The 15,633-nt window shown below is 45.5% G+C and overlaps 1 pseudogene; it reads right to left on the bottom strand.

Annotated features, from left to right (window-relative positions):
- Nucleotides 1-12,699: 12,699 nt before the first annotated feature.
- Nucleotides 12,700-14,607, bottom strand: LOC112910593 (S-adenosylmethionine decarboxylase proenzyme 1-like; annotated as a pseudogene).
- Nucleotides 14,608-15,633: the final 1,026 nt, after the last annotated feature.

Below are 15,633 nucleotides of genomic sequence, written 5' to 3'. Positions count from 1 at the left end.
CCAATAAATAAAATCTTTAATAAAAAGGAGTTGTATGCTCTACCGAATGAATGATTTTTAAATCTCATAGCTTCAAATATTTATTTTCCTGGTTATTTCATGCTAACTCTACTTACTATGGACCTAGATACCACTTAATGTCTATATTACAAATTCATTATTTGAACAATAAATAAGAACTTGGATTTGTGAAAGATGAGCTTTTCAGCTTCTGGTCTTCTCTGTTTTTGTTTTGTTTTAGTTATCTCCAGTTGTTTTTGGTTCAGTAGTTACCTAGATACTTTTAGTTATAGAGAACTAATTTATTATGCTAACAAGATATAAACGTTAGTTCTGGGGTGCCTGGGTAGCATAGCTTTAAGCATCTGACTCTTGATTTTGGCTCAGATTATGATCTCAGGGTTGTGACATCGAGTCCCATATCCTGTCTTGTCCAGTAAGCCCCACACTCAGTGGGGAGTCTGCTTGAGATTCTCTCCCTCTCCCTCTGCCCCTTCCCCTACTGCTTGCATGTTCTCTCTCTCTCTCTCTCTCTCTCTCTCAAATAAATAAATCTTTTTAAAAAAGTGAGTTCTGAGAAGAATGTGTTCTCCAGTCTCTGGCTTCACCAACAGATCTCTAGTTATCTCCAACTAGCTCGTTTCCTGGGTATCAACAATAGACAAGAATGTAGTATTGAGGAGGGTTATCTAGCTTCCTGAATTCAACCACTTTTCTTCGGCATCGTGGTTTCAACTTATTCTGGATATCATCATTTAACCCTCGGTTACGAATGACTGAGGTACCACTAGACATCCATGGTACCAATTCATTAGTTTAACAAGTAAAGAGAATTTTGAGTTGAAAGATGATCTTATCTCTATCTATCTCCCATTAACTACAAAAGTACAATAATAGCAAATGTTACCGAACACATCCTCTGTGTGAGGGATGGTACTTGGAGGCTAGGACATTTCCCAAGTGAGTGACTTTAAGCAGGTTATTTAATATCTCTGTGACCCAGTAACATCACCTGTAAAGTGAAGATAATAGCAGCTCTAAGTCTATAGGTTAAGAGAATTAAATGTGTTAATGCAAATCAATCACTTAGAACATTACCTGGAACACAGTCAGAACCAGCTAAGTGTGCGTTTCTGTTAGCTCACATAGTCCTCACAGCAACCCCATAATTATTCAATTTTATTCCTCAGGAGGAAACTGAGGCATAAGAAGAAAAAGCAACTCATCAGATTAGCTAGCTAGCAACAGAAAAGCAAAGCTGGTATACAGATGCCAGCAGTCTGACTCCAAGGGTCTCTGCCCTCATAAATTTGGTACAGCAAACCCACAATTCCTACCTATTTTTACTTAGATGAGGCTCAATCAGGTATGTAAGATTTTAAGGAAGTGAATCAACTCAACTGAAACTTTTAAATAAATACTACATTGCCTGATGTCTTGACAGGCAATGCTCACCAAAGGGGTACAGAAATGACTGGTTCAGAAAGCACTGGAGTAAATCATGGAAATCTCAAATGTGAGAGCATACCACCCGAACTGTAATGGATGTTCTAGCAAGCTAATGCACACCAGGATCCTAACCGCTGTAGCTCTCTCATGCTATAATTGATCCCAAGCCAAAACTGATCACAGGCTACCTAGCCAGGCGAGGAGGAGGTCTGCGGAACCCAGCAAGAGCCAGCCTGAGGAGGCTTGATTAGTTAGGGAGCGGTTGTGGGAATGAAATCGCTTGACAGATTTTTCACAGTGAATTCAACCACTTGCTATTGCCAAGTAACTGGTTTTCTACTCACGCTGCGGGAACAAGAGGCACTGAGAAAGTATCCCGATTTGTCATGCACAGTAGATGATAATTATTATTAATTATAATAATGTGAGGTGAATAGGCCCCCCATACTTTTAGGGGCCTATGAAAATGGTTTCATTTATTTTATTAAATGGGTCTGATGGGCAGCCCTGGTGGCTCAGCGGTTTAGCACCGTCTTCAGCCCAGGGCCTGATCCTGGAGACCCGGGATCAAGTCCCACATTGGGCTCCCTGTGTGGAGCCTGCTTCTCCCTCTGCCTGTGTCTCTGTCTTCTCTCTGTGTCTCTCATGAACGAATAAATAAAATCTTTTTAAAAAAATGGGTCTGAAAGGGGATCCCTGGGTGGCTCAGCGGTTTAGCGCCAGCCTTTGGCCCAGGGCGCAATCCTGGAGTCCCCGGATCGAGTCCCACGTCGGGCTCCTGGCATGGAGCCTGTTTCTCCCTCCTCCTGTGTCTCTGTCTCTCTCTCTTTCTCTCTCTATCAAATAAATAAATCTTTAAAAAAAAAAAATAAAAAATGGGTCTGATGACAATGGTGCTTGAGAAAGTAAAAGTAGGATAAATCATGTGCATTGTCAAACGTGGGGCCCATTATTAGAAGCTATTCTCGATACTCAAGATACTAACACATTCCCACCTGCAAAACATCCTTTGTGGTGGGCGGGAGGGGCAAGGGGGTAATCTAAATTGAATTTATTAATAGATGCTTAATTCTAGAGACCAGAGCTCTGATTGCTGGGGCTTGATGAAAGTAAAGAGAAAGCATAGGGACACAATTAAAAACATGACTTTTTTTTTTTTATCATTCATGAAATTCTATGAATTCATTACCCATCCTTGAGAAATAGGTAAAATTGAAAACCATCAAAATAATTTGACTTCTTAAAAATTGGATTGTATGAGTGGAAGGTGTTTATGAGAAGTTGATGGCTCTGGATCTTGTCATCCAAGAGGACAGCACTGAATAGTTAATATGTTCCTTGAGAGAATCAGATGCTGACGTCTGATACCCGATCACTGCGTGACTGCTGATCAGAGTAATCACCGGCATCAGAGTGTAAGTTAGCTTTCCTTTGCATCACGTCCAGCAAGTTATTGGGCACTGGCTACATATACATATATATTTTTTCTAACTGTAGCCAGAGGGAAGAGGGGCGAGCATGGGCTGTCATTAAGCGGTATTCAACACTATGTAAAACATTTTTTGAAGGGAGAAACAGAGCCCTCAGTCTGCCCTCAATCTTCTTAATTTGACATTTGTCAGCTCAGCAAGAGCTCTGGAAGATAGTTCTAGACAAAGGGAGATGGAGGAAGAGGAGGACGGCGGGGGAGGTGAATAAAAAAGTGGAAACTAACCCAAGTCCCCAGCACCCACCCAGCACAGAAACATGTGCGCTTTTGCAGAGGACCTGCAGCCAGAGGCGGGGTAGCGGAGTTTAGCATACAGAGGTTGTAAGCCCCAGGGTCGCGTCCTTGACCAAAGGAAGGGCCTGTGCTGCGTAAGCATTCTTGGATGCGCAAAACGGTGGGCAGGGTTCTACACTTGTACCATTGATGTGAGTTCCTTACTACATGTAAGTATTTGTTCCTTTCACAAGGGAGGGGTTGGGTTTCTTTTTTTTTTTTTTAAGACTTTATTTATTCATAAGAGACACAGAAAAAAGGGCAGAGACATAGGCAGAGGGAGAAGCAGGCTCCACGCAGGGAGCCCCATGCGGGCCTGGATCCCGGGACTCGAGGATCACGGCCTGGGCCGAAGGCAGCACTAAACCGCTGAGCCACCCAGGCGTCCTAGGGGTTGGGTTTCCTACACCGTGCATCTGAGCACCCACTAATGCTCTGCAAACTCAGCCTCAAGCTCTCGCTCCTGAGCGCCCAGGGAGCCCAAGCTCCCTTTCAGCTCATTATTGCAAAGACTGGAAGCAAGCAGCCCCCACGTTAATCGCTCCGTCCGAATCACTAGCGGGGTTCGCGGACTCTGGGTGCGAACGGACCCCCACCCGGAGTCCCACCCATTAGTCGTCCACCGGTCGGAACGGAAGAGTCGTGCTCGGAGCCCACACGGCGAGCGGGACTACCGTCGCTTGGCTGCCGGGGGCCCCGCGCCTTGTCCAGCCCTACCTCTGAGTCCCTCGCCCTGGAGGAGCTCGGGGCGACAGCCCTGCACCGACCTGCGTCCCGCGAGGCCGCCGAGCGCTGAGCCATTTTCCGAAGCGTCTCCCAGGGCCCGGGGCCGTGGTGGGAAGTCCCGTTCTCCCGCTTCCCCGCCCGCGGCGGGCTCGCACCACCCTCCAAAGCCCCTTCCCCGGGCGGTGCCCCGCGGGAATCTGGAGCCGCCCGCTGAGCGGCGAGTTAGGACACCCGACCCGCGCGCGCCCCCTGCCGGCAGCGCCCTGCCGGCCGACGCCCCGCCCACACCGTGGCCACGCCCCGGCCGCGTGCTCGCCCGCCAAGCCCCGCCCACCGCACGCCGCGCTGTTGGAGGGTCTCTGGCATCTAAGCCGGAGCGCGCGGACGAAAGTGAGGCAGACGCCCCGTAAGCCGGTCGCCGCGCGGAAAGAGGCCGGGACTCGTCGGTCGCCGCGGGCTTGTGGAGGCCCACGGCGGCGTCGACAGCGCTCTGGACATGGAGCCTCCGCCCGCGAGCAGCCAAGAAGGCGCCGCTTACCGCGGCCTAGGCGTCGAGGAGCTCCGAGGAGAACGGCCTGGTGAGTGCCTCCGAACCGGGACGTCGGTTTGGCGAAGTCTAGGAAACGTCCTTTCCCTGCGGGTGGCCAGGGGACGTGACGCCGCAGCTGCGCAGCCGAAGTCGCGACTCGGGTCGCCGTCGTCGGAGGCACCCTGGGCTCCAGTGCCCAGATCCCTCTCTCTTTTTTTTTTTTTTCAGATACGAAGCCTGTGGTGATCTCAGTAACCGCAGGAGACGAAGAGAAGGATCTCGAGACCGAACCTGAGCTGGGGGCAGAGGCAGCCGCCGAAGAAAGCCACGGTGCCGCGGGAGCTCCCGGCCCCGTGGACGACGAAAACCAGAGGGGCGGCGGCGGCGGCGGCGGCGACGAGGAGGAGGAGGAGGAGGAGGAGCCCCCGCAGCAGCAGGACGAGGCCTCCGCAGCCGCCGAGGGGCCGCGGCCCCAGGACCCGCAGCAGCGCCTCCACCGCGGCTTGTTCACCCGGTTGGAGCTGAAGGAGCTGGAGAGCGTTTTCCAACGCGCTCAATACCCCGACGTGTTCGCGCGGTGAGCGGCTCGCTCCGCAGGCGCCCGGCTCTCTAGGACGCTCGGCTCGGCCGGCCGGGGGCGCTGTTGGCTCTCTCCCAGGTCTCCCTTCCCTCCAGAGCCAGAGCTACCTAGGGGGCTCGGGCTGCGTCCAAGGTGGGGGCGATGCCTAGTGGGCAGCAAGGGAAATCTTTTCATGCAGTATAGAAATGAGTCGTCAGGAAACTCGGGCCACGCCCCTGTTTTTGTAAATAATATTCTGTTGGATCAGATTGAGACCAGGATTAGGAGTGACAGCAGGATAAGAGTCAGGCACGGTTGTGCGAGCGTGGGGAGTGGATCTTGCCTTTATTTAAAATTTTGATAACTTGGTCGTCCTGGAATTTATTGTGCATTAGTCTTTTAAATACATTGTAATTTTTAATTTTGAGTTCTGAGTTTTTCAAGGTACCCTTAAATTTTGCACACAAAGGAAAATTGTCCCTAAAGCAAGCCCGGACTTGGGTGTTACAGAAACGTGTGCTGGGGAATGGTGGAAAATATGAATTTAAAAACAAGCACAAAATGTACATTGTATATCTCATTTCATCCACAACTTCAGATACTAAATATTTGCAATTTTCTTCCCTCAGAAAGGATCTTACAATATGCGTGGATGTGTCAGAAACCAGTAAACCTGAAAAAAGCAATTTGCCTGGGGAGCAATCGTAAAACCTGCTTCACGTCTGATGCTTCTGTTCTGCACATTCCCAAGTTGTTTTGGTTATCTTTTCCATGTTTGGAAAATAAGTTTTGAAGTTTAGGGCTTTGGTGAGTGGAAAATGGGATAAGTAAACCCTACTTTATGGAAATTGCCCATTACCAGGATTTTGATTTCTTAAAGGAAAACGATAAAAGAGAACCTGCTCCTATTTCCTGTGCAAAATTAAATACAAATAAAGTTTTACTCTTTATAACATATTCAAGGAGTATTTCTGTGTGGAGTCATGTTGGGGCTGGGTCAAATCTGGGAAGTATGCACATTAGGGAAGACCTAGGTTATGAGAGGATTTGAGAGGGCTCAAACAGGGGGCGAGGCAGAGGGAGAGGGAAATGGAGAAGCAGACTCCCCACTGAATTCAGAGCCTGATACGGGGCTTGGCCCCAGGATGCTGAGATCATGACCAGAGCTGAAGTCAGATGCTTAACCGACTGAGCCAACCAGGCACCCCTGTATTGTTACTTTAAATATTTAAAACTAGACACAAGTTCTTAGCTAAATCCACAAAATAGTAGATTTATAAATATTCAGGCCTTGGGGTAAGGGAATTATTAATAGAGAACATACTATATGAATAATATCTGTTTAGTTACACTGAGACTGATGCAGGGAGATAGCTTTTATTTCTTATTTTTTTAAGACTTTATTTGGGAGAGCATCTGAGGGGGGAAAAGGGCAGAGGGAGAGAGAGAGAATCATAAGCAGACTCCCTGTTCAGAGCCCAACACAGGGCTCCATCTCACAACCCTGAGATCATGACCTGACTGGAAACCAAGAGTCAACCAAGCATCAGACTCTTTTTTTTTTTTTTAAGATTTTAATTATTTGAGAGGGGAAGGGAGGATTAAAGGGAACATGAGCACAGGGAGGAGGAGCCTGAGGATTGGATATCCCAGGCCCCTGGGATCATGTCCTGAGCTGAAGGCAGACATTAAACCCACTGAGCCACCCAGGGGCCCCATAGGGAGATAGCTTTTTTTAAATTTAATTTAATTAATTCATTATTTTTTAAATTTTATTCATTCATGAGAGACACAGAGAGAGAGAGGCAGAGACACAGGCAGAGGGAAAAGCAGGCTCCATGCAGGGAGCCCGACGTGGGACTTGATCCAGGGTCTCCAGGATCAGGCCCTGGGCGGAAGATGGCACTAAACTGCTGAGCCCCCCTGGGCTTCCCGGGGAGATAGCTTTTAAAGTCCAAATGCCTAGTTCTCCTGTTTTAGTCTGTAGTAAAGCACTGTAGAAAGTGGCAGCTCTACCTTTTAATTTTCTGAAATACTTTCATGTGTCAGCCTGAAAACATTGCTTTTTTAAAAAAAAGATTTTATTTATTTATTCATGAGAGACACACAGAGAGAGGCAGAGACATAGGCAGAGGGAGAAGCAGGCTCCATGCAGGGAGCCTGATGTGGGACTCGATCCCAGGACCCCAGGATCATGCCCCAGTCCGAAGGCAGCCACTCAACCGCTGAGCATCCTGGGTGTCCCAAAAACATTGCTTAAAATACATTGTAGTGGAGGCTTGGAGGAGACTGGCCATTCGTCTAAAAATTGAAGCAAACGAGAACAATTTTCTTTTGGTGCTAAAACCTGGGAAATAACAATTTTATGGGTTTTTTTTTTTTAAGATTTTATTTATTTGACAGAGAACACAGGCAGGGGGATGGGCAAGGGGAGAGGGAAAAGCAGACTCCCCGCTGAGCAAGGAGCCTCTGACAAGGGCTGAATCCCAGGGTCCTGGGATCATGACCTGAGCCGAAGGCAGATGCTTAATCAACTGTACAACCCAGGTGCCCCAGTAAGAATATTTTTGAAGCAGGTTTCACCAAGCTAAGAAGGAGGAAGAGGTTAGAGAAGAATTGCATACAAACATAAATCTTGCAGATACAGCACAAACTGAACTTTACGAATGAATATTCTCAAGGAATTTCTAACATCTAAGGATACGTTTTATTGATGGCACTATTTTGAAGAGACGGGTTTTACAGAATTTGGTGTTGGTGGAGAAGCTTTCAATTTAGACCAGATTCTTACCTCTCTTGATTTGAAATACTTTTTCATTTGTTCAGGCAGTGATGTCTCATTTGTAGGTCAAAAGATTACCATTTGAGACCAGAGAAAATCGTAAGTTATATTAAGAGAGTATTGATTAAAACCAAAATGCAGGATGAGTTTGTTAGCTTTGTTCCATGGTATGTATATGTGAGTGCAGTCATGGAAATGGGATGTAGATCTCGCAGTACTGAATTGTAGTGAATTTAGACTGTTCTTCTAAATTTTCCTTAACTCTACAAGCTAAAAAACAAAAACAAAAACAAAAAAAAAAACCTCTACAAGCTAAAATGCCAAGGTAGTAGTCAGGGCATCAGCAACACTTCTGTTCCACTTAAAAAGCCACAGTGCAAAAAAAAAAAAAAAAAAAAAAAAAAAAAAGCACAATGCCCCAGGGCCCTCTATAACCAGGCCTTCTTTGTCAGATCATCTTTTTAACTCTCAAGAGGTTTCAGAGCGTGACTAACCCCTTAGATAACTGAGGGAAACCTGTTTTAAAATCCAACCTGCTCCTATTGAATATTTACTTTAAATTGCAGGAGCTTTCACCATGCTTAGCTTCCCCCACAACCAGGGCAACACTGTCCCTAGAGGGGTCGGGGGCAGAGGCAGCTGGACACTGATGATCTGCTGTCAAGATCCTGACATTTCTTCATCTTGTTACCAGGCTTAGCAGCAGGAACAGGTTACTGGATGCAGTTCATCAGCTAGACCCGCAACCAAGAGCTGGAAAAACCATTAAAAAATATTAAAGGTGAGAGGAGAGAGACAAAGCAGGAAGTCTAGTCGAAAGCTTAGCACACAGGGTGAATCGAGGGGAAGGGGCTACAGTGGTAATTTCCTAAAATATTTTATTTTATTTTTTTTTTAATTTTTTTTTTTATTATTTATTTATGATAGTCATACAGAGAGAGAGGCAGAGACATAGGCAGAGGGAGAAGCAGGCTCCATGCACCGGGAGCCCGACGTGGGATTCGATCCCGGGTCTCCAGGATCGCGCCCTGGGCCAAAGGCAGGCGCCAAACCGCTGCGCCACCCAGGGATCCCAAATATTTTATTTTTTAAAAAGATTTTATTTATTTATTCATGAGAGACTCAGAGAGAGAGAGAGAGAGAGAGAGAGAGAGTCAGAGACACAGGCAGAGGGAGAAGCGGGCTCCATGCAGGGAGCCCAACATGGGACTGGATACCAGGTCTCCAGGATCAGGCCCTTGGCTGAAGGCAGCGTTAAACCACTGAGCCACTCGGGCTTCCCCTTAAAATATTTTACTAATAAAAAACAGCTTCTCCCGATGGAGTTTGATATCTCAATGGTATAAAGAGCCATATGTTGTGGGGTGGTTTTTCTTTTTTTTAAAAGGAATTTATTTATTAGAGCATGTGCATGCTTGCATGAGGGGGTGGGGGCAGAGGGAGAAGCAGGCTCCCTGCTCAGGAATGTGGGGATCCATCTCAGGACCTGAGCTGAAGGCAGATGCTTAACTGACTGAGCCACCCAGGTGCCCCTGTGGAGTTTTTTGTTTGTTTGTTTATCTTTTCAGTAATTTCTACACCCAATGTAGGGCTCTAACTCATGATCCCCGACCCCGAAGAAGCCCCAAAGAAGTGGAGTTACATGCTCCTCTGACTGAGCCAGGCAGGCACCCCAGGGTTTTTTTTATTATGAAATTAATTGCTTAATATACTAAACCAGTCTCCTTTTCCCCCTCTGATTGAAGGTTTGGTTTAAGAATAGGAGGGTCAAGTGGAGGAGATGTCAGAGGGTATTAGTATATACAAATATAGCCCCCATCACCCTGGGCCACCTTGTGAGCATAATCTTGGATGGACTCTATATGCCATCCTTGTTCTGGAGCCCAGTTGGAAATGGGTTTTTCTGGAGCCACTGTCGCCTGGGCAGCCTACGCTGTCTGTTCCTCTTCTGCCCTGGCTTCCCTTTGGCCTGGCCTCATTTGGCCTGGAATGGGTCCTCAGCAGCAGCAGTCATTTTGTAGTCCCTCCCTCAATCCTGGGATCGAGTCCCACCTCAGGCTCCCTGCATGGAGCCTGCTTCTCCCTCTGCCTGTGTCTCTGCCTTTCTCTCTGTGTCTGTCATAAATAAATAAAAAATTTTTAAAAAGAACAAAATCCACTTTGCGCATTGGTCCTCAAAATAGTACTGAAACATTAGGTACTGTGTACTAATTACAGAATCAAACTGATCCATTTGACTGAAAGTTTCTTCAGTGAAACTTCAAATCAACATGCTTAAAATAAAAGTCAAAATTTGCGTTCCAACCACTTGATTTCAAACCAAATAGATTTTATGTTTGGAAACAATGGGATGGGACGCCTGGATGGCTCAGCGGTTTAGCGTCTGCCTTCGGCTCAGGTCCTGATCCCGGGGTCCAGGATCGAGTTCCGCATCGGGCTCCTCATGGAGAGTCTGCTTCTCCCTCTGCCTATGTCTCTGCCTCTTTCTCTATGTCTCTCATGAATAAATAAATAAAATATTAAAAAAGAAAAAGAAACAATGGCATGCCTGAGTGGCTCAGTGGTTGACCGTTTGCCTTGGGCTCCGGGTGTGATCCTGGGGTCCTGGGCTCAAGTCCTGCATCTGGCTCCCCAGAGAGAGCCTGCTTCTCTCTCTGCTTATGTCTCTGCATCTTTCTATGTATCTCTCATGAATAAATAAAATATTAAAAAAATAGAAACACTAAAAACGTGTTTCATTTACAAATACAGAAGGAACAAAAACATCACTGCATCAATCCAGAAAGAACCAAAAAAATTTTGTGAGGACAAGAATACAAAAAATTTAGTCAACTTTTCTGTTTTCTCAGCTGCTTAAATCTCAGTATTTGCAAATAAAGCTAAAAGATCCCAACTCCTCAAAGCCTGTATTTCTAGTCATTTCCCACTGACCAGTTTGGAATTTTATGTCTTATGGATAGCATTTTGTTTCATTGTGTATGTCTGAATAACCTAAACAGTTCACATTCTGCAAAGTTTCACTTGATGCTATGAAATCATGGTTAAAAGAACACCAGGAAGAAAAAGAGTTAAAGTCAGATCACTATCATAATGCATCACAAAATCAAAAAACTTTAAGTCACAAGATGGCAAAGACAGACTCCATTTTCATCCAAAATTTATGGCATATTAGGAACGAAAATGATTGGAGATAGCTGCTAAAATAAAAGGTGAATCATCTGAGCTGACTTATTAAATCCTGTAACTACAACCTTTAATTTCCTTGCTAACAAACTTAGTGATAAAAATTATTTTATAACAGGGCAGCCCGGGTGGCTCAGGGGTTTGGCGCCGCCTTCAGCCCAGGGCGTGATCCTGGAGACCTGGGATCCAGTCCCACATCAGGCTCCCAGTATGGAGCCTGCTTCTCCCTCTGCCTCTGTCTCTGCCTCTCTGTGTGTGTCTCTCATGAATAAATAAATAAAATCTTTTAAAAATTCTTTTATACAACTACTTAGCAAGTTACTAAAGGCACGGTACTCATGAGAAGCTAATCTCATTTAATGGGAACACACACAATGGCATGGTTTTTGGAATAGTTTTGCCACTATACCCTAATGTAAATTTATGGGTCTTCCTTGCTAATCAACAACAGGCTTATTTTTGTCACTGTCTCCCCAAAGAACCCATGTCAATATAAAAAGAGGCCAAACTCCCTTGACCTTAAAAGAAAATTAAGCCCGGGGTCCACTCTCCCTTCCCCCTTCCGGGTATAAGATTAGTATAAACCCACAAGGTTAACAGCGTATTGCTTCATTGGGGAGGGGAGTTGGGAGGCAAGACATCATGGTGAGGAATAAAATCAATGAAAGGAAGTAGAGGTACAGGAAGCAATAATGTTAAAATAGTAATACATAAAATGGATAACTGCAATCATTTTTTTAAAAGATTTTTTCGAAAGATTTTATTTAGGGCAGCCCGGGTGGCTCAGCGGTTTAGCGCCGCCTTCAACACAGGGCCTGATCCTGGAAACTCGTGGATCGAGTCCCACGTCGGGCTCCCTGTGTGGAGCCTGCTTCTCCCTCTGTCTGTCTCTCTTTCTCTCTCTCTCTCTCTACTCTGTGTCTCTCAATAATAAAAATAAATAAAATCTTTAAAAAAACATTAAAAAATAAAGATTTTATTTATTTATTCATGAGAGACACAGAGAGAGACAGAGGGAGAAGCAGGCTCTATGCAGGGAGCCCAATGTGGGACTCGACCCTGGGACCCCAGGATCACACCCTGAGCCCAAGGCAGATGCTCAATCGCTGAGCCACCCAGGTGTCCCTGCAATCATTTTCTTGAGAGGACTTGACTTGTGGAAGATAAACTTCTATTGCTGTTGCAAAAAACATCTGTATGAAGTAGAAACTGGTTTCAGTAATAGTAGTAGAGAATATGTGCTAGAAAGTAGAGGTAATAGCTGGATGTAAAATCCTGGCAGCAATTTAAGAGAACAGTCCTAGGTGATTAGGCTGAAGCCAACACCTAATGAGGACGAAAGCCTTGTCTGTGGGGAATTTTGGATGCTACCTGGAGAAATATTACACTGTGGGTAAACCAAAGTGACTTGTTTTCACAAGTGTTGTAAAGTTTCATATAGTGAAAGGTTTTTTCTACATGCACTTCAGTTTCACAGCAAGAGTGGCATAGGATACCTAAACACAGAAGAGAGCAACTCCTTGACTTTTGAATCATGCATACAATTCAAAATGATTACACTATCATTACATCTAGGGCTTTCTGCAGCTACAAGGTGGTGGTCATGGAGAGCATGGCCCCTGATACTAACATCTAATAAGCAGCCACCCCCTCCTTCTATGTGTGTTCTCTTTTTTTGCATTTTTCTTCATTTTTATTAATCAACTCTGCTATTGTTGCTGCTTCTTAGCAAAACTGGTAAAAACAAAATTGTAATCATTGAACATAGTGCTCTGGCAATCAAGACATTTAAAGCCTTCAATCTTCTGAGGTGAAGAAAGCACTGTGAGACATTTAGAACTCTGATTTACAAACTGGTTGGTCACAAATTTTCCTAGCTTGAAGACTTCCACAACTTTCCTGATCATCATAGGAGGCCTGACTTAAATTTGTTTCAAAGCTAACATAAGAAAATTCTGGTTCTAGATTGATGTGAAGAGTCCAGTAAGTTCCATCCAATTTCATTCCATTCAATAAATACCCACAAGGATTGAACAATGTGGCGTCAATGACAGAACCTGGTATCACGTCACGAATTCCACTCCCATGAGTGACATCCTTTGCAGTAACATCATCTTTCATGTAGAACTGGTCCATAAAAGCTCACTCACCAGAATTTCCAGGGTTTGATCTGGCTGACTGATTACCCAAGTCTCTGGGAAATCCAAGGTGTACAAGTACCAACAGTCAGAGTTCATACGTCCCATACAATATGTTGCTTCATTTGGGAAAATTGCATTAAGAAATTCTATTTCTTGGGGCACCTGGGTGGCTCAGTGGTTGAGTGTCTGCCTTTGGCTCAGGTTGTGATCCCGGGGTCCTGGGATCGAGTCTTGCCTCAGGCTCCCGGAGGAGGCCTGCTTCTCCCTCTGCCTATGTCTCTGCCTCTCTCTCATAAGTAAATAAATAAAATCTTTTTTTAAAAAAAAGGACAGAAATATTTTATTTTCCAGGGTTTTTTTTAAAGATTTATTTTTGAGAGAGAGATTGGGTAGGGGCAGAAGAAAAGGGAGAGAGATCTCCAGCAGATTCTGTGCTGAGTGTGGAGCCTGACGTGGGGCTCGTTCCCACGACCCTGAATCACGACCTGAGCTGAAATCAAGAGTCAGAGCTTAACCAACTGAGTCACCCAGGTGCCCCCATTTGCCAGAGTTCTGATTGTGGGGTGCTGTGCTTTTCACTGGGCATGCTCTGAGCACCCGGAGGCATGTACTGACCTACCATGCAGTCATTTGGTGCTGATATGACACCTCTAGGAAATGTTGGAATCCTGGAAGTGAAATAAAAGTAAAAAGTAAAAAGGGGATTCCTGGGTGGCTCAGTGGTTTGGTGCCTGCCTTCGGCCCAGGGCGTGATCCTGAGGTCCTGGGATCGAGTCCTGCATTGGGCTCTCTGCATGGGGCCTGCTTCTCCCTCTGCCTGTCTCTGCCTTTCTCTCTCTGCGTGTCTCATGAATAAATAAATAAAATCTTTAAAAGCAAAACAAAACAAAAATACCCCTCATCCTAGGAATGCTGCGTGCCATTACTTTTATTTGGGAATTCATTTAAGACTTTCCTAACATTCCCTCCTCCCATTAAGCCAAAGCAGTAAAGTGTTCCAGTGAGAGCCAATCCTTGCCTCAGCCAGATCATCTTTCTTAGCAAGCATATTCTCATTTTCCTTTGTGGAACTCTGACACGAGATTTCTTTTTTTTTTTTTTTAAGACTTTATTTATTTATTCATGAGAGAGAGAGGGAGAGGCAGAGACACAGGCAGAGGGAGAAGCAGGCTCTCTGTGGGGATCCCAATTAGGAACTCCATCCCAAGACCCCAGAATCACGCCCTGAGCCGAAGGCAGACGATCAACTGCTGCGCACCCAGGCATCCCTCACGAAATTTCTCAATTTGGCAAGAGAGACAAATGTTCATGTTCATGCAGTGAAAGGCTGGCATCCACAGAGAACCAGTCCCAATTGTGTCATGTGGCTCTTCCAAGCCAAGCACCTTTCTCTTCTGTATCCATTTTAAGGGACAAAATCTCAGTATCATCTGCACTGGAAGGGGCTTTCAAGGTCATCCAGTCCACTTCCTTCATTTTACAGATTTGGGATGTAGGCCCAGAGTGGGGGAGTGGCCAGCCCAAGAAGCCATGCAGAGTTCATCCTGGAGATCAGGCTCTCAGGGGCCACGTGCTCCCCTAAGATGGGGACCATCCAGCTCTACACAGCACACATTGGCTCAGGTTCAGTACCTAAGCGCCTACTACCTCCACCCTGCCTACAACTCTGCTCTTCAAAGGGCCGAAGACTCGAAGCTCCCACCAAAGCCTGAGTCATTTTACCTCTCACTGAGTCATTTTACCTCTCAGGAAAAGTAATCAACCTCTCCTGCAGGCATTCAGTCTCCTGGGGTTGACAATTTCATCGCCTTGAGAAAGCGATGCAGTTTGTACCCTTTTCACAAAAGGTTGGAGTGTGCTTCCATTACAACCGCCCTTATTTCCCCCAATTTCCTTTCAAAGCCAAGTTTACCAACCTATGACACAACCCATGAGCAAAAGCCAGCTTTGCATGTGTATTGAATGAACTTTTTTGGGAAGGAGGCTAATAGTTTGAAAACTGTCATTAAGAAATTAATTTTCACTTTGAAATTGATCCTTTATGGTTTGTTTTCATCAATGTGACGCTTGATCCTTCTCGGATATCATCATGCAGCTCTGGGGAAGGGACCCTGGGTGCAGTGGTATAAATACAATTTTTGAATGCAATGAGCTGTACTCCACCTCCATCCCTGCCACACATACACAAAGGGTAGGTCTTAAGGGGAACATTTGAATTCCCAACATTTACATGCTAGTATTTTAGACTCTAGAAATACAAAACGGGCTTCTACACACACTCTTGCTTTTAAAATCAAGGGACACAAAAGATTGATAGTGGTGGCATTCAGGCATAGGTACATAATTGTTATGCCTAGACGCTTCTTTTCTTTTCTTTCTTTCTTTTTTAAAGATTGTATTTATTTATTCATGAAAGACACAGAGAGGCAGAGTCATAGGCAGAGAGAGAAGCAGGCTCCATGCAGGGAGCCCGATGCGGGACTCGATGCCAGGACTCCAGGA

This window comes from Vulpes vulpes, chromosome X (genome assembly GCF_048418805.1).
Source record: "Vulpes vulpes isolate BD-2025 chromosome X, VulVul3, whole genome shotgun sequence".
Lineage (NCBI taxonomy): Eukaryota > Metazoa > Chordata > Mammalia > Carnivora > Canidae > Vulpes > Vulpes vulpes.
Note: the sequence above shows the minus strand (reverse complement) of the source record. Positions and strands in the feature narration are given on the sequence as shown.